At 44.3% G+C, this 27,609-nt stretch overlaps 1 long non-coding RNA gene, 1 other non-coding gene and 1 pseudogene across 2 annotated transcripts; 2 read left to right on the top strand and 1 right to left on the bottom strand.

Annotated features, from left to right (window-relative positions):
• The first annotated feature begins 234 nt into the window (after positions 1-234).
• On the top strand, positions 235-487 carry LOC103669917 (annotated as a pseudogene).
• A 10,214-nt stretch (positions 488-10,701) lies between these two features.
• Positions 10,702-10,806, top strand: LOC121104658. Its single transcript, XR_005837008.1, has one exon. It is a non-coding gene; the product is annotated as a U6 spliceosomal RNA (small nuclear RNA).
• A 3,129-nt stretch (positions 10,807-13,935) lies between these two features.
• LOC121104598 lies at positions 13,936-15,532 on the bottom strand. Its single transcript, XR_005836929.1, has 2 exons — positions 15,231-15,532; positions 13,936-14,739 (listed from the first exon to the last, which is right to left on the bottom strand). It is a non-coding gene; the product is annotated as an uncharacterized LOC121104598 (long non-coding RNA).
• Positions 15,533-27,609: the final 12,077 nt, after the last annotated feature.

Genomic DNA, 27,609 nt, shown 5'->3' with positions numbered 1-27,609 from the left:
TTCTGTACTGTAATGTCTAATATGCTGTTAATCCCATCCAGTGTATTTTATTTTTTAAAAAATATTTTTTATTTTTAAGTAATCACTACACCCATGTGGGGCTCAAACTCACAACCCCAAGACCAAAGTCACATGCTCTATCAACTGAGCCAGCCAGGTGCCCCTCATTCAGTGTATTTGAAAATCTCACTCATCTCAGGAGCTGGCAGCCCCCCCCCCCCCCCCCCCCGGGACATGTGGATGGGTAACCCCTGGGATTCAGAGCTGGGCAGGAAGTGCATGGCGGATGCAGTCCATGAAAATAGGGAGTAGTTTCTGAGTAGGACTTGTTTTCTCACTTACCTTCTTTAAAAGAAGAATGTGGCCATTAGCCTTTAGTTCTGGCATGGGATGCGGAATGGCCTACTCCAACTGTCCGCATGATTTCCAGGCTCCGTATCTTCTACATGAAAAATACGTCAAAGAGCAGGAGCAGTGACTTATACCTGAGAACTTCCCAGTGGGAGGAAAAGAGAAATCATGTTTATTCCTCAGGAATACTGAAATGCCCTGGAGTAAACTGACATTCTTCTGTAACAATGTTATCAGTAATGCTTTCAAATCCAGCACACTGTTTTATGTATCTGAAACACAGTTTGTTTCTTGTTTTGTATTTTCTCTTTGGAAATTGCAAGGAGGTGATCTTAAAAAAGAAATAAATTAAAAATAGGCAGCCCAGAAATAAATAAGTAAATAAATAAATAAATAGCATCTCGGTCTTTTCTAGATGTTCAATTTTTTGTCTTCCATGTGTCTGCTTAACTCTTTGGACATGTACAGTACAGTTATAATAACTATCTTAATATCTTCTCTGCTAATTCTAACATCTAAGTTCTGGGTCTGTTTCAATTTCTTTTTCTTCTCATTATTTACTGCATTGCATGACCAATGAATTTTTTTATTGGATGCCAGATATCATGGATGTTACCTGTTGGCTGCAGGATGTTTTTGTAATTCTATGAGTATTCCTGAACTTTGATCTGGGATGCACTTATTTCAAAACAGCTTGATCCTTTTGGGTCTTTCTTTTAAGATTTGGTTGCACCAACACAGGGCTTGGTCTAGGCCCAATTTTTCTCCACTGCTGAGGCAATACCCATCTGTGTATTCTACCAAGTGCCCTATGAATCATGAGGCTTGCCAGTCTGGCTGGTGGAAATCAGGCACTATTCTTGGCCCTTCATGAGCACTGAACACTCTTCCCTCTAATCTTTTTGTCTCCTTTCCTTGTCCTTGGATAGTTTCTTCACCTGCACGTGCTAGTGAGTATTTGGCTGAATATTTGAGTAGATCTCCAGAATTCTCTCTCTCTCTCCTTTTTGGTACTTTTTTGGTCCTCCCAGACTCTCAGCTCTGTCTCCCCAACCCAGAGAGGCTGATGGGTGCCCCCTCCCTGCACCACAGAGCCTGAAAACTCCCTCCCAAGACAGTAATCTGGGGAAATCTTAGGTCCCACCTCATTTGTTTCCAGGCTCTTGGGGATCACTGTCCTTTATTATCTGGTGTCCAGCGTCTTGAAAACAATTGTTTCATTCAGGGAGTAAGGCAGGGGAGCTTTTAAAAATCCCCATGTCCAAGCCACACCCTAGATAATTAGATCTCAATCACTGGAGGTGAGGTCCAGGCATCAACATGAACTCCTCAGGCTGATTTCAGTGCACATCCAGATTTAAAGTCAGTAGTCTATACTGTGATTTTATTACTTTGATTTAACAATAATTTATTTTGAAGTGGTCTTTGGCATAGGAAACATGGTACTAGAGCACATTTTCAACTTACAGCTGAGCCCCTGATTAAAGAAATCAAATCTCTTTAAAGTCCTCTGATTAGGGTGCCAAAGGGGCTCAGTCACCTTTGGCTCAGGTCATGATCCTGGGGTCGGTCCTGGGATCCAGTCCTGCATCAGGCTCCTTGCTCAGTGGGGAGCCTGCTTCTCCCCCTCCTTCTGCCTGCTGTTCCCCCTGCTTGTGCACTCTCTCTCTCTGTCTCTGATAAATAAATAAATAAATAAATAAATAAATAAATAAAATCTTCAAAAAATAAAATAAAATCCCCTGATTAAAAAACAAGGTTGGTCTCAAGCCCAGAGGAAGGGACAGCCTGCCTATGAGAATTGAGTGTGGCTGTGGGGAGGACAGGGACTGAGCAGGGAGCTGGGCAGCCCTGACAGGCTTGGGGGCATTTACAGTTTATTTCCACGTAACAAAGCATTCCTATCTCACTTGTTTTGCTTCATTTTCTTCCCTCACCAACCCTGTTGTTGCAAAATCCACTATCTCTGTTGCGCAGATGAGGAAGTGGGGCTCACGAAGTTGAGTGACTTGACAAAAGGCAAATCAGTAGCAGGGTTAAAATTTAAACTTGATCGTCAGAGAGAGTATAAGGAGCCAAGCAGTCCTTAGCTGTGTGGCTGCCAGTGGTGAGGGAAGATCCCCGGAAAGTGCTGAGCTGAAGCGAATTCTGTGGCTAGGCTAGGGCCTCCTCGCGGATGAGCAAGGCATCATGAGATCAGCCGCAGCGATGGGGAATTCCGCCAGAGACTGAGATTGTCAGGTGAATGCTCGGAGGAGCAGTAGTTCCCATCCTGCCTCCTACGGAGACTGAGGTTCTGGAAGGACTTCTGTCCCGGGAGAGGGTATGCAAGGATAGAGTCAGAACTGAGAGGCCAGGAAGATAAAGGAAATGCTGGGGGTGGCAACTTCATCCTCCCTCCTGGCCCTTCCTCACACAGTATTCACCTCTGCTCTCAAAGAGTAAAGACTGTAAAATCATAGGACAATGTTGGCTCCTCTCCACGAGGAGCCTGCTTCTCCCCCTCCCTCTGCCTGCTGCTCCCCCTGCTTGTGCACTCTCTCTCTCTGTCTCTGATAAATAAATAAATAAATAAATAAATAAATAAATAAATAAAATCCTTCCCAGGCATCCTCCCCAGACCCTTCCCAGGCATCATTCTACGGAATCCTCCCCGTGATTCTCTGAAGTGGGTGCTTATGTCATCTCCATTTCCAAGGTAAGGAAAGGGAGGCAGAGGATGACTGACTATAGTCGTTATCTAGTGCTGCATAACAAATTCTAGGGGCTCCTGTGTGGCTCAGTCAGCTGAGCGTCTGCCTTTGCCTTCAGTCGTGATCCCAGCATCTTGGGATCGAGCCCCGCATCGGGCTCCCTGCTCAGTGGGAAGCCTGCTTCTCCCTCTCCCTGTGCCTCTGCCCCTGCTTGTGCACTCGCTCTGTGTCAAATAAATAAATCTTAAAAAAAAAAAACTATTCTAAAGCATAACAGCTGAAAACCACAATAATCATTTATTATCTCACGCATTTTCTGTGGGTCGGGAATTTAAGAGCAGATGAACGGGGTGATTCTAGCCTGGGGCACCCCATGAGACTCCAGTCAAGCTGTCAACCAGGGCTGCAGTCATCTGAAAGCTTCACCAGGGCTGGAGGGTCCAGTTCCAAGGTGGCCCCTGAACAGGGCTGGCAAATCGGCTGGCAGTTGTAGGAGTTACTGGCCATGTGGATCTCGCCATTGGGCTGCTTGAGGGCGCTTTCGACATGGCCACTGACTCCCAAGAACAACTGATGCAGGAGAGCAAAGTGGGAGCTGAAATGTATTTTCTGTGTTTTCAGACTTAGCCTCCGAAATCACACTGCCATTTCTGTAATATCCTAGTGGTTACACAGGTCAGCTCTAATCACCGACTGTACAAGGGTATGAAGACCAGGCGGTGAAAACCACTGCGGGCTGTCGTGGAGGCTAGCTACCATGGTGACAAAGTCATTTCCGCAGGAAGTATTAGATGTGGCTTTGAACCCAGGCAGTTACTATGTCCCAGTAAAGATTGGCTGGAAGGAGTGGGGGCAGGCAGGTGCTCACAGACCTCCCCCCCCGGAGATTCGTGCGGATCTCATTCCAGTGACTGTTTGGGTCAGACACTTTATCTGATGTGTCAGACAGTCACTTTGTCAAAACCACATGACCTGGGCATGTTTATAAAAGATGGCACAAATCACTCGATAGTGGACGTGGTGTGTCAGAGGGAACCTGGATTCTGACTCCAGATTCGCCTCTGACTTACTGTGTGACCTGGAATAAGTTTCAGAACCTTTGAGGCCTTTGATTTCCTATCTGTACAATGGGACTGTTGAATCCCACGGGCCCTGCAGGCCTCTGGCTGAGGTTCCGGGATTTCATGCGCAGAGTTGTTCACCAGGAATGTTGAGGTGATTCCCTCTCCACTTTCCCTGGATCTCTCAGACCTTTGCCCCAGTGGAGTGGACCCCTTACGTACAAGGGTCACTTTTTTGGATCCAGACCAGGCTTGGCCAGGCTGCTCAGCCCTGCTTCACCCGCAGCTGGCTGGCACCATTGTTCCCCCATAAAGCTGGGCCCTTTTCCAGCTGCTGCTGCCCTGGGGGCAGGGGAGAGGCTCAAAGAACTCAGTTGTGTGGCTTCCCCCCTCCCCCAGGGCAGGCCTGGGTCACCCAACAGGCTGACTCAGCCCATGCAGGGGAACAAAGAAGACGAGATATGGTTTAAGGAAAGAATTTGACATTTACTATACCCCTCCCCCACCAAAAAGCTTCAAAGTAATAATGACAGGAAAGATCCTGTTCTACTTATTTTACAGTTTAGTAGGATATTAAAAAATGGGAGTGAGGGCATTATAATTTTTCAGTGCTTTAAGGACCCATATTTTAATGAGTCTACAATGCACATCTGTTTGCCTTTTAATCTTTGAAATTGGGACGCGTGTAATAGCTGAGGTGCGTGTAAAAAGCACGTGGTGTTACACAAAATTATGGTGCATATTACAGGGACGGGTCTTAAATTGGATGAAATGCGGTCCTTAGGCCCTGTTCTCGGACACTGGGCCCGGCTGCGTCTGTCCCCTCCTCCACTGTCCCACCCCCAGGCCCACTCTTGCCCACCACCCATGAGCCCATCTTTACCCTGTGTCTCCAGTACAATCCTTCAAACTTTCTCAGGCTTTTCCTTTGCATAAAACCCTGAAGGAATTGTGAGGGGGTAGCTGTCCCCCACTTCTGACCAAGACAGAGAAGTTCTCAGCAGAGTGAAAGAGCAGAAAAGAAGGAAAAGAAATTTAATTTCATAAGTAATAGCTAACAGTTCTGTACACTGTGTTACAGGCACTATTCTAGGTGATTCATGTGTGTTAATTCATTTAGTCCTTACAACCATTTATCAGGTAGCTACTAGCATATCCCCATTTTAAAGATGGGGCAACTGAGGCAGAGAGAGGCACTATAACTTGCCTAAGATCACACAGCTAGTAAGTGGCAGAGCCCAGGGGTAAAACAGCACAATTCCTCCTTTGCCCCAGAGGTAACACTGTTATACATGTGGTCCATATCCTGCCACATCTTGTTTTGTATGAATCTGTGGCATAAACATACAGGAAAACATCACTTTGCTTTTCCAAGGGGAAGAGCAACTAGAAATGTTGTTCCACAACTACCTTTTCCTACTTCACCCTAGGACCCCAAGATTTCTTTTCTATACAAGTACATAGAGATTTCCTAGTTCTTTTTATTTTTAAAAAAATTTTAGAAGATTTATTTACTTAAGTAATCTCTACACCCAACATGGGGCTCAAACTCATGACTCTGAGATCAAGAGCCGCGTGCTGTTCAACTGAACCAGCCAGGCACATCTCCTAGCTCTTTTTCTTTTTTTTAAGTAGGCTCCACCCAACACAGCTGGAACTCCCAACCCTGAGATCAAGAGCTTAACCGACTGGGCCACCCAGGCGTGCCCCCCCCCCGCCCCCCCCCAGGGTTCTTTTTAACTACAGCCCAGGATCTCATACTGTGTATGCTGTGAAAATATGCTCAAGTGCCTCCGAGGGATCCCGCCCCGTCCTCCCTCTGGGCTTCATGTGCATATCAGATTTCAACCTGACAGCCTTTGATCACTAGCGGTCTTTCCATTTTAAAGGTGGAAGAAGTGGGACACCTGGCTGGCTCAGTTGGTGGAGCTTGTGACTCTTGATCTCAAGGTTGTGAGTCCATGGGCCTAGAGCTTACTTCTTAAAAATTAATATAAATAAATAAGTAAATAAATGCAAAGAAAGTGAAACCTAGAGAGGGTAAGTATATTACCAAGTGAACGAAACAGGATTTGAACTGACAGTCCACACTTTCACCGACTGCACTTCTAAGAGCCTTCCAAGTGCAGCGGTGCTGCTCGGTACCCTGTTAGTGCGAATTTGGATTGTTTCCCCATGACAAACAGTGCTGAAGTGAACATCCTCGTACATGCTTCTTTCTGTCCACACGGATATGTTTCCTAGGGTAGGTTGTGATGGTGAACGTGCTGAGTCAAAGGCCATTACATTTTTAACAATGATACTGCCAAACCTCCCTCAAGAAGGCTTTTCTAATTTACTTTCCCACCAGTTAGAGATCCTGTTTCCTCTAGGACGTACAGGATTTGGAGTCACCACACCTGGGCTTGAATTCCACCTTTGCACCATGACTTTGGACAAGTCATGCTGCTGTGTGTATGAGTTTTTTCCTCTCCCCTTCTTTCCTCCCCTCCTCTTGTTACGCAGTGTCCTGTTGTACGAATAGTCCACAATGGATCTGTTTTGCTGTTGATGGGCCTCGGAGTTGTTTTCAGAGAAGAAGGCTGCCATGAACACTCATGCACATGCCTTTCGGTAGACATATTTATCTACTCCTCTTGGACATATAAACCTAGGGGTGTTCCTGAATCATAAGGGAGATGTAGATTTAGCTCTAGTATTGCCAAATAGTTTCCAAAAGGGTTGTACCAATTTATTCTCTTAACCAATAATGTATGAGAGTTCTAGTTGCTCCACATTCTCACCAACACTTGATATCGTCAGCCTTTTACATTTTAGCTATTCTGGTGGCGCTATGCTCTTGTAATCCTCATATCGCCCCCAAGAGGGGGATGTGCGTGTGTGGATACTGTTGGTTAGTGACTGACTTCATCAATATCCTCCTCTCTAGCTACCTTCTAGCTAAGGGGGGCACTGTGTATAGTGCTAGCCAATGAGACAGAAGAGAATGCCCACTGGATAAAACTTCTGGGAACACCTTGGCTTTCCAAGAAGAGACTCAGGTTGCTCATCCTTCATTCCTTTACTTTCTTTTTCCACCTGGCACATGGACATGATGTCATCCACAGAACAACATATTCCATGAGGCTGCAACAGGAGGAAAAGGCCAATAGAATCACAGAGACCCTGGCATGACATCATTAAGCCAGTGAAGCAACCCAAGCAGCTCCCTCTGTTGAGAATTCCTGTAAGACAAAGTCCCCTAACCTACTATTGGTCCGGTTTTCTATTACTTGTAACCAAGAGCGTTCTTTGGTAATACTTTGACTATCTCCACTCTGCATCTGAGGAAAGAGAGGCTCAGACAGTTCAATTTGAAGCAACAATGTACAAGGAGCAGTAGGGAATGGAGAAGGTTCTGAGATGCATGGCATTGACAGGAAATGAGAGGCCTCTGCTTGAGAGGACCCTAGGGGACGTGGTATCCTTTCTGAAGGCTCAGGAGGGGAAACAAGGCCTCCCTAAGGACCTCTGTGAAGATTAGGATATCTCTCTGGACAAATTTTACAAAGTATCCTTCCTCCATGTAAAGTCAACCTCAAATCAGAACCCCCCCCCCCCCCCCTTACTCTAGTACAGCAGCCCTCAAAGGAAACATTCTGGGAAGGTCAAGAAATGTGCTTTGTATAGAAAAAGAGGTTCCAAGGCCACAGAGGAAACATCTAAGACAAGGACCTATGTGGGCAGGACCAGGGATAGGGAAGCCTGAAGCAGCAAGGAGTGATGGAATGGCTGAGTGTGGGAGTGCTACAAGCAGTGCAGGGCTGGGCCCAGGGTGGGAATTGAGTTTAGGTCCTGATGGGATGAGAGTTTTCAAGGAAAAGCCTGGCATGCATATCTTCATTCTGCCCCAACTCCCTTCAGTGGTAGTGCCTGCTGAGGGTCCCTGAGCAATGCTGGCCTGGTCTCAGAGAAGTGGTGAAGGTGTCCTAAGATTTGTGATGGGGCATCTGGACCTTGAGCTGGCCATAGGACATGTCTGTGGGGAGAGTGTCCCTACACCCAAAACATGATTGTGCTTACCTCCCCATGTGTGGAACTGCCTCCCGCCCCCAGGGAAGCTATCTGAACAGGGATTATAACGAATTTCCTTTTCTATCCCTAGGGATGAGTACTGGATTGAGAGTAAGAAAACCTAGGCCTCACATTACTTGTTCATTAATTTGCTGTGTGACCCTGGATGAGTCCGTCAGCCTCTCTGGGCCTCAGTTTTGCTATGGCTAAAATAGAGCATGGACTTGATCTTTGAGGCCCTTCTAGATCTACTACTTATGATTCTCTACCTCTTCTCTCTAATCCGCCTGCTATGTATAATTACATTACACGAGTACACCGCATCTTATTATCCTGTTGATGGATTTTTAGGTTGCTTCTAATATTTCACATTTACAAACAATGATGCAATGAACAGTGTTGTACATGTCTTCTTGTGCACATGTGTGATATTCTCTTGGGTATAGCCTTGGGAATGGAATTGGTGGGCACACACAGCTTCCGCTTTGCGAGTTATTGCTAACTGGCTCCCCAGAGAGGTTATGTATATTTCCTTCTCCCCAACTAACAAAGCATGAGAAGCCCCGGTACTCCTCATCGTCATCAACATTTGGTACTGCAGACTTACTAATGTTGTGATTGAGACAGAACATATGTACAGTTAAGTAAACAAAATGCACCTGTCCTAAGTGTCCAGCTTCATGCATTTTTACTTTTGTTAAACCCACGTAACCTTGAGCCGGACTAATTTTCAGACCACTAGATGGCTCCTTCCTGTCCCTTCCCAGTTGAGAGTCCCCAATCCCTCTGCCAATGTAACCACTGACCTAATTTCTATAAACATCAGTTAGTTTTCCTTGTTCTTGAACTTCATACAAGTGGAATTATCCAGCATATACTCTTTTTGTTTGACTTCTTTCACTCAACTTAGTCTCTGAGATCCATCCATGTTAAAAAAGAGAAAGAGAAATTTCCCTTAAGGAATTGGCTCACATGATTACAGAGACCAAGTCTGCTGATCTGCCATCCTCAGGCTGGAGACCAGGAAACCTGGTGCTGTAATTCAGTCCAAGGGCAGGAGAAGATCAATGTCCCAGCTCAAACAAGCAGTCAGGAAGGGAACAAATCCTCCCATCCTCCACCTCTTGTTCTGTTCAGGCCCTCAATGGATGATGCCCACCCATGACGGGGAAGACAGTCTACTTTACTGAGTCCACTGATTCAAATGCTACTCTCTGGAAACATACAGAGACACCAAGAAATAATGTTTCATTTGGATGGCCCTGTGACCCAATTAAGTTGACACATAAAATTAACCATCACAAAGGTGAGCCAGAGCAGAGTCAGGAGAGGAATCTGATGTTGGGCCTGCCCCTTCCTTTTCGACTCCCATGGTGCCTAATAGAGGCTCTGCACTCAATAGAAGCTCAAGAAACTTGATAAAGTGACTGATTTCATGGGGACATCCCCCAATAATAACGATTCAATATTGAGCACCAACATATGTGGGGCACCTTCTTATTCAGGACTTCATCTTTCCCTCTTGACAACCCTAGGAATCCATGCCATTGTCCCTTTCCATAAAGGTGAAAAGTGAAACCTACAGGAGCCCTACTGGGTCTGCCTTAGATCCTAGAAAAATGAAGTGTAGTGGGTTGAACAATGGCCCCTCAAAAGATATACCTATGTCCTGACTCCAGAACACGTGAATTGTAGGTACAGTTCGGTTAGGGATCTTGAGATGAGTTTATCTGGGTGGGCTCTAAATCCTAAATCCAATGATAAGCATCCTCAGAAGAGACAAGAAGAAGGAAGAGACAGAGGGAGAAGAGGAGGCCATGGGAAGATGGAGACAGAGATTGGAGGGATGTGGCCATAAACCAGTGAACTCCCAGAGCCACCAGAAGCTGGAAGAGGCAAGGAAGGATTCTCTCCTAGAGCCTTCGGAGCGAGTGTGGCCCTGTTGACGCCTTGATTTTGGACTCTGGTCTCCATCACTCTGTGAGAAAACTTTCAGTTGTTTTATACCACCAGTCCGCAGTAAGCTGGTGCAGCAGCCTCAGGAAAGGAACATGCGAGGTGGGTGCAGAAGGCAAAGGAAAGGAAGGAGAGTCGGCCTTCCCTGCTGAAGCTCACGGTTCTCCCTGTCCTGGCAGCTTTATGACCCAGTTTCCTCTCCTCTGCCCCTAGTTCATGTCACTGAAGCCTCACCCATCTCCTCATCATTCCTGGAATGTGCCAGGCACATTCTCACCTAAGGTCTTGGTGTTTGCTGTTCCCTTTGCCTAAAATGTCTTCCCCTCGACACTCAGTTCTCTGCTCCTCAGACAGGCCTCCCTGATCTCCTTTCTATTGGGAGTATTTCCCATCTCCCAATCACCCTCTGATTTTTCTTCATGGCACTCGCCACCACTTCATGTGGCGTTTGTCCATGATATATGTGTTTATGTATATAATACCCCCTCCAACTAAGACGTTAGCTCCTCTAGGACAGGGGCCTTATCCCCAGCCTCCAGCATAGTTCCTGGTCCATAGCAGGTATTCAACAAATATTTGAATGAATAGCTCGCTTCGACAGCACATAGACTAAAATTGGAATAGTACAGAGGAGATTAGCATGGCCCCTGTGCAAGGCTGACATGCAAATTCAGGAAGTGCTCCATACATTTGTATGTTAACTAACTGGAATAAAATTAAAACTTAAAAAAAAAGAGAGAATAAACTAGTTGACTAAAAAAAAAAATTGAATGAATGAACAAAATATCTACTAATAGCGATGGGAACGAGGAGAGGAGGGCCCAGATGTGGAGCTGTCACCAGGCTGAAGAGGCAACTGTGTGTGGGAAGCTGTTGGCCTTAAGACGGCCCCTGGCTCTCAGCCCAAGTGTGATTAGGAACCTCAGAAAAGCCTTTCTCCACGCCCCTCCACCTGGCTTGCCCCGTCTTTCCAGCTGGTCACAGTCCCCAAGGGTTCGTTTGATTCAAACATCCCTGGAAAGGTTTGAAAGCATTCTTTGTTTCTACATCTTCTCATTTTTTCCACGCATCAAGAGCAGATACACACACACTCATGCACATATGTACACACAACCTAACACATATGCTTGGCCGTATCCCATACTCTGTGGACCTTCATGGCTCAATCTACCCACATCCAGCACTAATTGTGCACAGCTGTGGACACACACACCCCCTCGCTCATTCTCACTCCCCTGTCTCACACACTCATACCCATAGTCCTGCATGTGCCGTCATGGATGGGCAGGCCTCCACTCAAGGTCCCACCTAGATAAGTGCTCATACTGACACATATACTCACTCACTCAGCAACTCTGGGCATGTGTGCATGGACCCACGTGCACACACATCCTTGAACATACCTCCAGGCTTCCTCACACACAAACAGGCAATGGCCTGGTATGGTGGCTCACACTCGTCAGAGCTTAGCATGATGACCTATCCCAACAACAGTGATACCGACTGAACACTGGCCATGTGCCAGCTACCTGCCCTTTGGAACCTTGACTCATTCAATCCTCAGAGCAATCACACAAAACAGATGCTATTATTAGTCTCATTTTACAGATGAGGAAATGAGACTCAGAGCCATAAAGGGTACTGCTGAGACTCTAACCCAGGCACCTGACTCCAGAGCTCACCACCTTCTTATTTGCTGTGATAGAGTATATTTTTCAAAAATCATCACATCAATCTCTCCCAACCCCCATGCTCTTCTAGAACCTTGTCACTCTCCAATCAAATGGTAGAATCTGTGGCCCCTTCTCTTGAACTTGAGTGGGCCTTTGTGACTGCTTCAAATAACAGTATGGTGGAAGTGGTGCCAATATAAATTCCAAGGCTAGATCATAAAAGGCGATACCAAAAAATGGCCAAGACATGGAAACACCTGACTGTCCATCGATGGGTGAATGGATAAAGAAAACATAGGCCACTTTTTCCCACACCGTGGAATATTATTATTATATTATTACTAATAATTATGTGAGGTGAATGATAGCTATAGTTAACTAACCTTATTGTGTTCATCTTTTCACAATACATGTGATTGTCAAATCATCACATTGTACACTTTATTTTTTAAAAAGATTTTATTTATTTATTTGAGAGAACAAGTGGGGGGAGCAGCAGGCAGAGGGAGAGGGAGAAGCAGGCTCCCCGCAGAGCAGGGAACCTGATGCAGGGTTCGATCCCAGGACCCCGGGATTATGGCCTGAGCCGAAGGCAGGTGCTTAACCGACTGAACCACCCAGGTACCCCTGTATACTTTAAACTTACACAATGTTCTATGTCAGTTATATCTCCATAAAGCAAAAAAAAAAAAATTTTTTTTTAAGAATAGTTAAAAGGGCACTCGGGTGGCTCAGTCAGTTGGGTGTCTGCCTTTGGCTTGGGTCATGATCTTGGGGTCCTGGGATTGAGCCCCATGTTGTGCTCCCCGCTCAGTGGGGAGTCTGTTTCTCTCTTTCCCTCTGCCCCTCCCCACAGCTTATCCTCTCTCTCTCTCTCAAATAAATGGATAAAATCTTTAAAAAAAAAAAAAAAAGAATAGTTAAAAAAAAATAAAAGGTGACACCAATTCTGCCTAGCTCTCTCTTGGGACACTCCCCCTCGGAACCCAGCTACCATGCTAGGAGGAAGCCCAGGTCACATGGAGAGCCAGTGAGCAGGTTTCCTGCTGACAGCCTCCCTGAGGTCCTAGCTGACAGCCAGCAGCAACGGGCAGCGACATGTGTGAGGAAGCCTTAAAGATGACACGAGTCCAGCCACCATCTAACCGCAACCACACAAAAGACCAAGAGCAAGAACTGCCCAGCTGAGCTCAATCAACCCCCAAACCAAAAGATAATAATAATGATTATTGTTGTTATATGCCACTAAGCATGGGTGGTTTGGTACACAGCGGTAGGTAACTGGATGCCAGGGCAGAGACATTCAGCCACAGACCACCATGGGGAAGTGATGCCAAGCTTTTCATCTTCCCTCTGGACCCTCCTCTTCTACCCCCAGGAGCCAGGATCTCAGAGCACAAGCCTCATCATCTGATCCTCATACCACATGACCACTGGTGCGTCAAACGCCCTATCTGGGCTTGAGCTGTTCAAGCCCCAGGCACTTGTCCACTGTTGACTCCGGGATGCTTCAGGCAAGTGCTTATCCCTGTTGACTCTTCTGTCAAATGTGTAATCATTCCAGCCCTGTCCACCTCAAAGGGAGGCTACAAGAATCCATCCTGGAAGCTTGAGTTTAAGGGGTTATGATTATTTTTGTATAAAGATTTTATTAAGTAATCTTGACACCCAACTTGAGGCTTAAACTCACAACCCCGAGATCAAGAGTCACATGCTCTACCAACTAAGCCAGCCAGGTGCTTCTAAGGGTTATTTTTAATGCCTGCATTTTAGGATCCTAGTGGCAACTGGAAGATAGGTAAATTATAACCAACACAGGAAGTCCTGCAATGTAGGGACATCTAGCATAGGGGCAAACTACTCAGTGGCCGCTGTGCAAATGAGAACGGCAACCAGTCGTCATTGGGATGATCCTGCACCGCTGAGAAAAGTAAGTCAGGGATCAGACTGGCAGAACAACTAAAGTGGGCCAGGGGAGGGGATGTATGTTGGCCTGGAAAACTTAAACACCATTTGAAGAGGGCAGTTAACATCCAGCTTGCCCACCCATTGCTATACGACAACATACACTCAATTGCCAGACCTGATCATTTTTTCAAGAGAACTCAGAAATATGGATTTCCATTTGAACTCTCCCAATTTAAAAAATTTGGCAACTAATTCAAATTTTATACTTTTTGGGGGGTGGGGTCACTATAACAAACTTAGAAAAGCTGTTTGCCAAAACCAAAACAACACAGTGTGGTTTCTAAGGGCACACTACTGGAAAGTTCTCCTTGGGAAGGAGGCAGCAGGATGTTTAGATGAATTTTGAAGGGAGTGGGGAGGGGGGTGCTATATTGTTGCACCTGTCAGGGTCCCCTGCAGTGCCAGAAGGAGAGAGAAGAAGGGTGTGTATGTGTGGGAAGCAGAAGTGATCACAGCCAAAGCAGCAGAACCCTGGCACCGTGCGTCTACACCTTGGAGCTGGGTGGAACTGGGTTCAGATCCTGACTCTGCAGCTTACCAGCCGGGTTTTCCTGACCCTCAGTTTCCTTAGCTATAAAATGCAGTTAATAATGATTTTTATCCCATAGGATTTTTGAGGGGGTTAAACAGGGTAATCTGCATGGAGGGTTTGGAAGAGTTCATGATGTTAGCTGCTATTTCCCACACGTTTTTACTGTCATGACTTTGCAAATGTTTCCACGCTGGAGCAGGTCTCTTTCTGCTTTCTCTGCCTGGCTCTTTCTAGACCCAGATGGGCCCCTCTTCCTCTGAGAGACCTCCAGAGCCCCCAGGCTGGTGCATCATTCCTTCCTTCCCTCCCCTCTGGACGCTTTGCTCCGATGTTACGATGTTACATGGCATTAATGTTCTGTATGGTGGTTCTTGGTGAGTCTTTGGCCCCAAGGGCTAGGAAGTTCCTCGAGGACAGGAGCCAGGTCTGAGTCATCCATGTTCCCCAGTAGTCTGCCCTCGAGTGGGTGGCCAGCAATGTTTGTGGACAAAGAGAAGGGAAGCAGAAGGGAGGGGTGTCACAAACAGCTCCCAGATAGATCCCTGGCTGAACTTTGGGCCCCAGAGCTCTGGCAGTTAAAGCACAGATCAAGGGCTGATCCTTGTCTAACACTTAATTGTGTGTAAGTGTGTATCTGAATGTATGTGAGTATGTGGCAGTATGTGAATGTGTGCGCATGTGTATGAGTGAGAATGTGTGTGTGTGGATCTGTGTGTGATGGTGGGAAAAACGTGTATGTGTGAATGAATATGTGTGTAAGGGTTTATATGATTGCATTTGTGTAAACACACACATGGTCACTAAAATGGAGCTCCAGGGGAAAGGGTCTTTGTGTTGTTCCTCTTTGTGTCTTCACATCTAGCATCTGGCACTCCCCAGTGTGTGCTGGGGGGGGGGGTATTGGGAAGAGCATGATGGGAAAACAGAATAGTGCAGTGCTTACCAGCAGGGGTCCAAGAGTCAGATGTCATGAATGATTCTAACTTTGGGCCAGGTGACCACTAGAAGCCTCCGTTTTTTCATCTGTGAAACAGGTGTAATCGCAGCATTTAACCTATAGGGAGGAACATAGGAAGTAGTTAATAGACGTCAGCCAGTATTATCATACCGAATATCACTGTCAACACCCAGAGCGGATACTTCCATAGGCTAAAACCCCTCAAAACAAGTCAACAGACTACTAACCATAGCCATCAAAATTCTCTGAGCCTTAGTTTCTTCTACAAGAGGGAGCGATGAACTGTATTTTGCCTCCTGGGGCAGCCCGGAGGTTTACGAGATCACAGGACTGCAGTAGGCAGAAGCCAAAGCTAGGAGCAGGGTGCCCTCTTCTGGAAGGATGGGGTAAAGGTTGGCTCCCCCACACTAGTCGCTGACCTCATAGGTGGCAGCTGCTGTGAGGATTGCCAGTAAACAGAGCCCGCAGAGGGGCAGCGGGGGGAGGGGACTTCTATAGCTCGCTGGCATAAGCTGCCTCTCCCCACCCCCCTTTGTCTGCTGGACTCCTTCCTCAGATCTCCCTTTAGGACGGCCAGACTGGGCCAGGCACCCCTGTTACAAGTTCTCAGAGCAAGCCGTATTCATTTTGCCTTCCTCCGTGTGACTATTTAGCAATGTCTATCTCTTCATGAGGGAAGGACTCGTCTGAGAAATGAAAGGCAGTGGCAGCCCCCCAGACCATTGGATTCCTAGGGTCCCTGGACTAGGCTGTCAGTAAGTGCTGGAATAAAAGGATCGTGGAAGCCCAGACTCTCACACGCTAGAGTCAAGAAAACATTTTTTGAAAATGTTTTAAGTTCAATTTAATTAACATATACTGTATTATTAGTTTCAGAGGTAGAATCCAGTGAGTCATGAGTTGCATACATCACCCAGGGCTCATTACTTCGAGGGCCCTCCTTAATGACCATCAGCCGGTTTACCTCATCCCCCCACCCACCTCCCTTCCAGCAACCCTCAATTTGTTTCCCATAGTTGAGTTTCTTACGGTTTGCCTCCCTCTCTGTGTTCGTCTCATTTCATTTTTCCTTCCCTTCCCCTCTGTTCATCTGTTTTGTTTCTTAAATTCCACATATGAGTGAAACCACATGGTATTTATCCTTCTCTGACTGACTCTAGTTCCATCCATGTCATCGCAAATGGCAAGATTGCATTCTTTTTGATGGCTGGATGTTTTCTTGGGTCAAGAAATGTTTTCTTACTCAGCCATCAAGAAAACATTTCCTGACCCAAGAAAACATCCAGCCCCCTCAGGGAAAGGGTCCAGCTTCAGCCAGGGACATTAGAGACCTGGATACACAGAGTTCCTTATCCCCATCCCAAGGATACCCAGGTCTATGGGCTGAAGCCAAGAGACACCACAAAGTGGGTTCCTGGGCCTACATCTGAGAGGGTTAATTCATTCCACAAATATTGGTGCCTTTTGTGTGCAAAACCAGATACATTTCTGACCCTCCTGGAAGCAGTGGGACAGTCAGATACATAATCAGACTATTTCGACATGATGATACATAGTTGCACACACCCCCGTTTGAGCCTGAGGGCTCCTCCAAAGGGAGAAGCCTATCTGCGGGTGGGCGCAGCTGGCTCCTGGGACTCTCCCAGGCTCCCTCACCACCCCTGATGCAGCAGTCTAGGATGAGAGGATTGAGGGGTTCTGGGGGAGTCCTGTTCCAAGCTCTCCAAGAAATCCCCCACCTCAGTACCCAACACCCAGCAATGATATCAAGGCCCGCCCAAGGGACATGTACAAATCTGAGAGGGCCTGGAAGGAGGGTTGTGGAAGGACCTGGGGAGGTGGGGAGACACCCTGATAGAAGTGGAGCAGTGGGAGGGGTCTCCCCAGAACTGCATTATTCCATCTCATCCCCATTGAGGGGCATCCTCAGGATCTGGACCCCAATCCCTCATTTGGCAGCCTCCTAATGAATTCAGAGTCTAAGTGCTGGTCCCTGGAGCTTGGGCAATCCAGAGGGCCCTTTGGCCAATGGGAGGGCTCCTTCCGTCTCCACCCCTCTCCACTTTTCAAGTTGGAGGCCTAAGTGTCTGCAAAAGCAAACACCCAAAGGGCAGGTTCAAAGGGCAGACAGTGTGGCTGGCTCCAGGGCCTGGCCTGTCTCTGCCTATTATTTAGCGCACCCCGCAGCCTCCCCAGAGCCTTGGGCTGGCGCCTGGCTGGGAGAAGGCCAGTCTGACAGTTTTTTGTCCACTGTGGCCTTGAGCAGAGAGGGCATGAGTGGGGACCCTCCAGGAAGCGCTTGTGTATTCAGCCTGATTTTTTTTTGCATATATAGGCAAATAGTTGTTTGTGTTTTTTTCCCCCTTTTAAACAGATAATGACATACCAGACACACTGTCCTGCACGGTCCTTTCTTTTTTTTTCACTTAACATTTTATCTTGATGATCGGACATTCCATATCAATAGATAAATACCTTTCTTTTTAAGAAGTGGTGGCATCTCTGTAATCCACAATTTGGACTGTACCATTATTTATTTAACAGGTCTACTGAAGGACATTGTTTCTGTTTCCAGTCTTTTGTTCTTACTGTCATTTTGCTCACATGTGCTTAGTCTTTGGGATAAATTCCTAAGAAGCAGAACTATTTGGTCAAAGGGCACGTGAGTTTGTAATCTTGTTCCCGGAATGTTGCCCGTGAAAGTTGGGCCAAGGTACCACGTATGAGGGGCCTGCTTTCCCACAGCCTCATCAACAGATAGCCAACAGTTATCACACTTTTTAATTTTTATCAATCTGATAGTAAATGTAAAAAGAAAATTGACCATCCCCCCCAAACCATATGAGGAGCCTAGTTTCCACCCCCAGGTGCCACTAATAAAGAATCCCCCCCGATTCTTTTTAAATATATATTTTTTCCCACTATGTAATGATGAGAGGGTCAATCTACCAAGACGACAAAGCAATCCTGAGTGCCTGTGCGCAAAACAACAGAGCTGCAAAATATGTGAAACAAAACTGATAGAACTGAAAGGAGAAGTAGACAGATCCATAATTACAGTTGGGGGATTTTAATATACTTCTCAACAATTGATAGAACAAGTGGACAGAAAATCAGCAAAGACACAGAAGACCTCAACAGTATCACCACCTACAGTATCTACTTGACACGCACAGAATACTGCACCTGACCACAGAACACAACTTCGCTTCCAGTGCCCAAAGAACACATACCATGGTTGACCATGTCTTTGGTCATAAAATAAGACAAATCTTAACACATTTAAAATCATTGAAATCCTATGGAATGTGTTCTCTGATCGCAATGGAATCAATCTTAGAAATCGTTAACAGAAAGATAATGGGAAGATTTCCAGACACTTTAGAACCTAAATAACAGGCATGGAAATAGTCCGTATGTCAAAGAGGAAGTCTCAAGGGGAAGTATGAAAAAAACATAGAACTGAATGAAAATAAAAGTGTAACATATTAAAATTTGTGCCAAAGCAGTGCTGAGAGGCAAATTCATAGTAGTAAAAGGCATATATTAGAAAAGAAGAAAAGTCTCAAGTCAATCATCTAAGCTCCCACTGCAAGAACATAAAAAAAACAGAGCACAATAAACCAAAGCAAGCAGAAGGAAGGAAATAGGGGCACCTGGGTGGCTCAGTGAGTTAAGCATCTGTCTTCAGCTTGGGTCATGATCTCAGGGTCCTGAGAGTGAGTCTCACATCAGGGTCCCTGCTCAGCGGGGAGCCTGCTTCTCCCTCTCCTTCTGCCACTCCCCCTGCTTGTGCTCTCTCTCTCTCAAATGAATAAATAAAATCTTAAAAAAAAAAAAAAAGAAAGGAAATAATAAAGAGCAGAAATGAGTTGAAAACAGAAAAAATAGAGAAATTCAATGAAACCGACAGCCAGTTCTTTGAAAAGATTGATAAAACTGACAAAAGTCTAGGAACACAGACAAAGAAAAAAGAGAGAAAGGACACTAATTACCAATATCAGGAATGAAACCGGGATATCACTATAGACCACACAGACATCAAGAGCATAATAAGGGAATACTACAAATACCTCTACACAAATAAATTCACCTTCAACAAGATGGCTCACTCCTCAAAAAACACAAACTACCATGTTCATACAATGTGAAATAGATTATTTGAAGAGCTCTATGCTATTAAGGAAATTAAATTCATAATTTAAAAACTTTTCAAGAAAGGAATTTTGAGACCCAAACGGTTTCATTGGAGAATTCTATCAAAGTTTTAAAGAAGAATTAACACCAATTCTACCCAATCTCTTCCAGAAAACTGAAGAGAAGAGAATACTTCCCAATTCTTTTCTTTTTTTCAGAGAGAGAGAGAGAGAAAGCACGTGAGCGCAAGAGCGGAGAGGGGGCAGAGGGAGAGAGAGAGGCCCAAGTAGGTTACCTGCCTAGCATGGAGCCCAACATGGGGCTCAATCTCATGACCCTGAGATCATGACCTGAGCAGAAATCAAGAATGGGTTGCTTCAGCGACTGGGCCACGCAGGCAACCCCTCAATTCATTTTATGAAGCTGTATTATCTTAATACCAAAACCAGATGAAGATAGTACAAAGAAAGAAAACTAGAGCCCAATATCCTTCATGAATACAGATGCAAAATTCTTTTTTTTTCTTCAAAATTTTAACAAAGTATTAGCAAATATAATTCAGCAATAATTGTAAAGACTTATACACCATATAATTCTTTCAAGATCAAGTGGGGCTTATTCCAAGGGTGTAAATCTGGTTTAATATTTTTAAACCAATCAATATAACCTACCATGTTAACAATTTAAAGGAGAAAAATCTCATGATATCAATTAATATCAGAAAAAGCACAAGACAGAATTCATCATCTGTTTCTGATTAAAAAAAAAACAACAGAAAGAGGAACAGAGGGGAACTTCTCACCTGATAAAGAGCATCTACAAAAAAAAAAAAATCTGTGGCTAACATACTTAATGGGGAAAGACTGAACTGAATGCTTTCTGCCTAAATTCAGGAAGAAAGCAAGGATGTCTGTCCTGACCATTCTTATTCAACCACAGTGCTGGAAGTTCTAGTCAGTACAACAATGCAAGAAAAGGAAATAAAAGGCATACAGATCAGAGGTGCCTGGGTGGCTCAGTCATTAAGCATCTGCCTTCGGCTCAGGTCATGATCCCAGGGTCCTGGGATAGAGCCCCTCATCTGGCTCCCGTCTCCCTGGGGAGTCCGTTTCTCCCTCTCCCTCTGCTGCTCCCCCCACTCATGTGTGCTATCTCTCTCTCAAATAAATAAATAAAATCTAAAAAAAACCCAAACAACACTCATGCTTTGCTGGTGGGCACACAGGATAATGGTACAGCCCCTCTGGAAAATAGTTTGGCAGTTTATTCTTATAAAATTAAACATGCAGTTACCATACAACCCAGCAATTTCACTTTTTTAAAAAGAGATTTTAAGTATCCTCCATACCCAAGACGGGGCTTGGACTTACAACCCCAAGATCAAGGGTGACACACTCCACTGACAGAGCCAACCAGTGCCCCCCAGCAATTCTACTTCTCAGCATTTATCTCTGAAAAACTAAAATTTAATGTTCACATAAAAACCTGTATGTGGATATTCATAGTAACGTTATTTATAATAGTCAAAAACTGGAAACAATCCAGATGTCTTTCAATGGGTGGCCAGTTAAACCAATTAGTGCATCCATACCAAGGAATACTACTCAGCAATAAAAAGGAACAAACTTTGATAAATGCAGCAACCTGGATGAATCTCCAAAGAATTATGCTGAGTGGGAAAAGCCATCCAAATAGGTTACATAATGTAGGATTCCATTTATATAGCATTCTTTTTTTTTTTTAAGATTTTATTCATTTATTTGAGAGAGAGTGCACGCACACATGTGCACCTGGACACAGAGGGAGAATGAGAGAGAGAAACAGACTTCCTGCTGAGCAGGGAGCCAGATGCAGGACTCAATCCCAGGACTCCGAGATCATGACCTGAGCTGAAGGCAGATGCTTAACCAACTGAGCCACCCAGGCGTCCTATATAGCATTCTTGAAATTACAAAATTATAGAGATGGACTATAGATTAGTGGTTGGGGGAATAGAAGCAGGAGAGAAGTGGGTGTGGCTATAAAAGGGCACCGTGAGGGCTTCTTTTTTTTTTTTTCATTTTAAATGACACATTTATTTCAAGATCTAACAAGTATTCCTACTAAACTGAGATTTGATGTTACAAACTTGTTAATCTATTTTTTTTTTAAGATTTTATTTATTTATTTGACACAGAGAGACAGCCAGCGAGAGAGGGAACACAAGCAGGGGGAGTGGGAGAGGAAGAAGCAGGCTCCCAGTGGAAGAGCCTGATGTGGGGCTCGATCCCAGAACACTGGGATCACGTCCTGAGCCGAAGGCAGACGCCTAACGACTGTGCCACCCAGGCACCCCCGTTATTCTATATTTTAATTTAAATTCAATTAATTAACATATAACGTATTATTTGTTTCAGGGGTACAGGTCTGTGATTCATCAGTCTTATATAATACCCAGTGCTCATTACAACACATACCCTCCCCAATGTCCATCACCCAGTTACCCCAACTCCCAGCTCCCTCCCCTCCAGCAACCCTCAGTTTGTTTCCTAAGTTTCTCTTATGGTTTGAAACTTGAGGGATTCTTGTGGTGACGGAAATGTTTTGTATCCTGACTGTATCAATGTCAATATCCTGGTTGTGATATTGCGCAGTTTTGCAAGATGTCTTTATCAGGGGAAACAGGGTAAAAGGACCACAGCACCTCTCTGTATTATTTCTTACACCTGCATGTGAATCTTCAATTATATCAAAATAAAAAGTTTTTTTTTTTTAAAGGCGAATGCTTATAGTTGGAGAGTGTATGGCCAAGTTTTTTCACCCAATAAATTAGAAAATACTTGAAATTATTATAATTACACCCAGTTTTCGAGAGTATCAAGAATAGGAACCAAATTTCTGGAGGGTAATTTGACAAGTTGGATCAAGACTGACAAATATTGGAGCGCCTGGGTGGCTCAGTCAGTTAGGTGACCAAGTCTTGGTTTCTGCTCAAGTCTTCACCTCCAGGTTGTGAGACCGAGCCCCCGTGTCTGGGCTCCGCAGTCAACAAGGGAGAATGCTTGAGATTCTCTCTCTCCCTCTCCCTCTGTCCCTCCCTCCCACACTCTCCCCCCACCTAAAATAAATACATCTTTTTTTTTTTAAAAAAAAGGACTTTCACAAATATTGATATTCCTTAAGCAAACAATTCTATTTCTGTTTGTTTATCGAAGCCATAATGAATCAAAAGTGGGACACATTATTTCAGGGAAACTGAAACAATAGATGCTTGGCTGCATAAATTGAGATACACCCATAGGCTGGAATTTCCGTAATAAGAGAAACTGCATAGGGGGCGCCTGGGTGGTGCAGTTGTTAAGTGTCTGCCTTTGGCTCAGGGCGTGATCCCAGCGTTCTGGGATCGAGCCCCACATCAGACTCCTCTGCTGGGAGCCTGCTTCTTCCTCTCCCACTCCCCCTGCTTGTGTTCCCTCTCTCGCTGGCTGTTTCTCTCTGTCAAATAAATAAATAAAATCTTAAAAAAAAAAAAGAGAGAGAAACTGCATAATATAGGACTTAAGAACAAATTTTGGAGTCTGACCACCTGGGTTGAAATTCTAGTTTCTTTACTTATTAACTGTGTAACTATGGGGAAATTACTTAACCTTTCTGGGCCAGTTTCCTCATTTGCAATTTGAGAAAAACCTACTTCTTAATATTATTATGAGGATTAAATGAGCTACTATTTACAAAGCACTTTGAACACAACCAGGCATAAATTGAGAGCATTATGAAGCTAGCTCATGTGAAAATTTTAGATATAAAAAAAGAGGTATGGGGTGCCTGGGTGGCTCAGTCGGTTAAGCATCTGCCTTTGGTTCACGTCATGATCCCAGGGTCCTAGGATCAAGTCCCGCATCAGGCTCCTTGCTCAGTGGGGAGCCTGCTTCTCCCTCTTCCTCTGCCTCTCCCTCTGCTTGTGCTCTCTCTCTCTTTCTCTTGCTAGCTTTCTCTCTGTCAAATGAATAAATAAAATCTTAAAAAAAAAGAAGAGGTATAAGACAGTCTATACAATATGATCTCAGATATAGAAAACATATAGATGCAATGAAAAGAGATCAGGAGGAAATGTATCAAAATGATAATAGTCATAATCTCCGAATTAGCTTGAGTTTCTTTTTTATACTTTTCTATATTTTTTACATTTCACATAATGTATCTGTGTAATAGAAAAATTATTAATTTTCCAACGTGAGAAAATGGACTTAAAAGTGCTCTGTAACCTATAAAGTGCTATATCCATGTGAAGGTAAAGAGCTTTTTGATTAGCACTAACCCTCTAAGGTGATATTATTAGTCTTATTCCCATTTTACAATAGAGGAGAAAGGAGGCTCAGAAAGGTGCTGTGCCTCCCCAAGGTCCACAGCAGGAGTGTAGACAAGGAAGTCTGAGACTTGACAGGCAATGGGCCAGGTGGAAGTTAGCTCCACCAGAGAAGGATGACAGTAAAAGAGGAATGGAAATCAGGGCTAAGAAACAAACTGGAAACTAAAGTATCTCAGGCTATTTGGCACAGAATCAGACTGTGGCAAACTTTCAGTGGGAGGATCTCCCTAGGTTCATTCTGGAGCAGGAATCTTTTGTTCCAATGGTACAGAAATGTACATTTCAACAATGTATCATTTTCACCTACTAAAGTAGAAGAAAAAAAAACCCCCAAAAATCCACAACAAAACCAAGAATAATATAAATGCTGGTAAACATGCAGTAACTTTAACTCAGACACTACAGATGATTTTTAGAAAATATGGCAATAAAATCAGGAGGAGCCTTAAAAATGCTTAAGTCCAGGGGCGCCTGGGTAGCGCAGTCGTTAAGCGTCTGCCTTCAGCTCAGGGTGTGATCCCGGCGTTCCGGGATCGAGTCCCACATCGGGCTCCTCCGCTGGGAGCCTGCTTCTTACTCTCCCACTCCCCTGCTGTGTTCCCTCTCTCGCTGGCTGTCTGTCACATAAATAAATTTAAAAAATCTTTAAAAAAAAATGCTTAAGTCCAGGGATGCCTCAGTTGGTTAAGCATTTGCCTTTGGCTCAGATCATGATCCGGGGTCCTGTTTAGTGGGGAGCCTACTTCTCTCTCTCCCTCTCCCTCTGCTGGTGTCCCTGCTTGTGCACGCTTTCTCTCTTTCAAATGAATGAATAAAATCTTTTAAAAAAAAATGCTATGTCCTTTGATCCAGTTACTCCAAATTCTAGGACTTTTCCCCCCAAGGGAATGATCCAAAATATATAGGGAACTCTGCATGAATGAACAACTCATTAAAGTTCTAATAGTGAAAAAATAGAAAAATCTGTGTGATACATCCACTCCATGTGAACTTTAAAAAAAATTATCCTCGTACACATTCTCTTATCTTGCTGGAGTATAGGTTACATGGATGTATGTATTTGTCAAAATTCATTTGTATAATACTTAAGTTCTGTGTATATCACTGTTTACCAACTGTATACTCTCTCTCTCTTTTTTTTTAAGATTTTATTTATTTCATTTGTCAGAAAGAGAGCAAGCCCAAGCAGGGGGAGCAGCAGGCAGAGAAAGAAGCAGGCTCCCCACTGAGCAGGGAGACCGATATGGGACTCAATCCCAGGACCTGTGATCATGACCTGAGCCGAAGGCAGACGCTTAACTGACTGAGCCACCCAGGCATCCGATAAATTGTATACTCTTGAAGAAGGACATGGGGGGGCGGGGTTTCCCCTACCAGATATCAAGATTTACTATAAAGCTTTAGGCGCTTCTGCCTGGCTTAGTTGGTAGAACATGCCACTCTTGATCTCAGGGTCATGAGTTCAAGCCCCACATTGGGCATGAAGCCTACCCCCCCCCAAAAATTACCATAAAGCTTTAGTCATTTCAACGGGGTAGAGTTGACATAGATCAATGCATCAAAATAGAGAGTGCAGAAAGAACCATGTATTTATGGACACTTAATCTGTGACAGGGATGGCACTGTAGGCCCTGGGGGAAGGATGCACTAAGTGGCGCTGGGACAACTGCTTATCCATATGGGAAAAAAAAGAAACCGAATTCCTACCTCATACCAACCATATACATACTTGAATTGTAAAACTTTGGGAAGACAATACAGGAGATATTCTTTATGAGCTTGGGATATTAGACTTTCTAAAACAAGACAAAAACTCCCACTATAAGGGAAAATATAAATTTGACTACATTAAAACTGAGAATTTCTATTTATCAAAAAACATAGAGGTTGAGAAGACAAACCATAAACCCGGAGAAGATACCCGCAACACGTAAGATTGGTATGCATCCAGAATATGCAAAGAATTCCTATTAATTGAAAAGAAAAAACAAACCACCTATTTTTAAATGGGCAAGACATGAGTGGAACTTTCACAGAGAAAGGACTGCAGATAGGATTCATATGAAAAAATAACATATGACTAGGCGCTCGACCTCATTAGTAGTCACATAAATCCAAATTAAAACCACAGTGAGAGATCATTTCATACATGCCAGGTTGGTAAAAAATAAAAATTGATAACAGGATGTGCTGGTAAGGGGATAGAACAATAATTTTTACCCAGAGTTGGTGGGGATATAGACTGATGCAACCACTTTGGGAAACAGTTTCCTATTACTTAGCTAAGTTGGACATGAGCATACCTGAAGAACTTAGAGCAGTATTATTTGTAGTAGAAAAAACTGGAACTCAGTGCCCAGCAACAATTTAATGAATTAGTAAATTGTGGTATATTCATACAATGGATTATACAGAAAATAAATGAGCCATAGCTACACTATCTACACAAATGACTCAAAAACAATGTTGAGAGAAAAGCAAGTTGCAGAAGAATATATATGGTATGATTTCATTTATACAAAGGTAAAAAACAGTCAAAACTAAACAATGTGCTGTTCAGGGATAGTCACATAGGTAGTAAAACCCATTAAGAAAAGCAAAGAAGAAAAAAGAAAGAAAGAAAAGCAAAGGAATGATTAAGAAAAAATTCACTGTAGCAATAACTCCAGGGGTGGGGAGAAGGGGCATGTGATTGAGAAGGGAAACAGGTGGCTTCTGGCATAAGGCAGTGTTTTAATCCATGGACAACACATGGATCAGCTTGATAGAAATGGTCACAACAGCCGTAAGTGTGGGTGAAACGGCACAGTAAGGATAGAGCAAGAGGAAAAAGGAACATCAACCCTTAAAGGCATTAGAGAAAGAGGAAGTTGCAAAGGTCAGAGAAGGAACTGAGTGAACAGGAATAAACACTGGGAGGAGAAACAGGAAAGAGGAAGCCAAAAGCACATTAGGTGCTGCAGGGGAGTGGGAATGCAAGCAGAGGCACATCTGTTGGATTCAGCCAGGTTTCCTGATGACCTTGGCTGCAGAAATTTTTGCTAAGACATGGGGGTAGAGGCCACATAGCTGAGAACTGAGTGATAGGTGACAAGTGCAGATCCCTAAAGGGAAACTGAAAAAGTTTGAGGAGAGGAAGAAAATGGACTGCAGCTGGGGGTTTGGGTGGGGAGCAGGGTTCCTTTAGAGATGTTAAAGGGTCTTCAGATGACCAGTTAAAAACACGGGGAGATACATTTTCACATTCATCAGGTCAACAAAAATTTGTTAGACTGACAAGTGGTCACAGAGATATGGAAAAACAGGCCCTCTCAGATATTGCTGGTGAGAGGGGGCTAAATGGTAAAACTACCTTGGAAAGCAATTTGGCAATATCTAGGAAAGTTACAAATATGTCAGCCCAGAAACTCCATCCCTGGGTACATTCTGCCCCAGAGATATCCGCACATGTGCCCTAAGAGACGAGTACACAAATGTCCGTTGCTCCATGTATGCAATAGCGATAGAATGTATATAACCTGCACATTAGCAAACAGAACAGTTAATGATGGAACGTATACATGAAATTCTATCCAGCAGCAAAAGCAAAAATAAGTAAAGTTATTAAGCTTACATGCGTGACTCGTACAAACGTAATATTGACAGAAAAAAGCAAGTCGCAGAAGGCTAAATACAGTATGGTACCATTTATATAAATACAGAAAAAATTCTGTGAAATGTTTAACGATGTGCACATATGTAGTAAAAGTAGTAAAATGCATGAAAATCTACCTAAACTCACGATAGTGGTTACCTGGAGGGGAGTGTAGAATTATCTGGGATGTGCTAGGTACCTGACATATTGCAACTTTACGTGTAATTCGTTTGGTAGGTGTCATT

The sequence above is a fragment of the Ursus maritimus genome, unplaced genomic scaffold, assembly GCF_017311325.1.
Source record: "Ursus maritimus isolate PB19 unplaced genomic scaffold, ASM1731132v1 scaffold_22, whole genome shotgun sequence".
In the NCBI taxonomy this organism is placed as follows: Eukaryota; Metazoa; Chordata; class Mammalia; order Carnivora; family Ursidae; genus Ursus; species Ursus maritimus.
The sequence above is the reverse complement of the archived record's forward strand: the minus strand, read 5'-3'. Positions and strand labels throughout refer to the sequence as shown.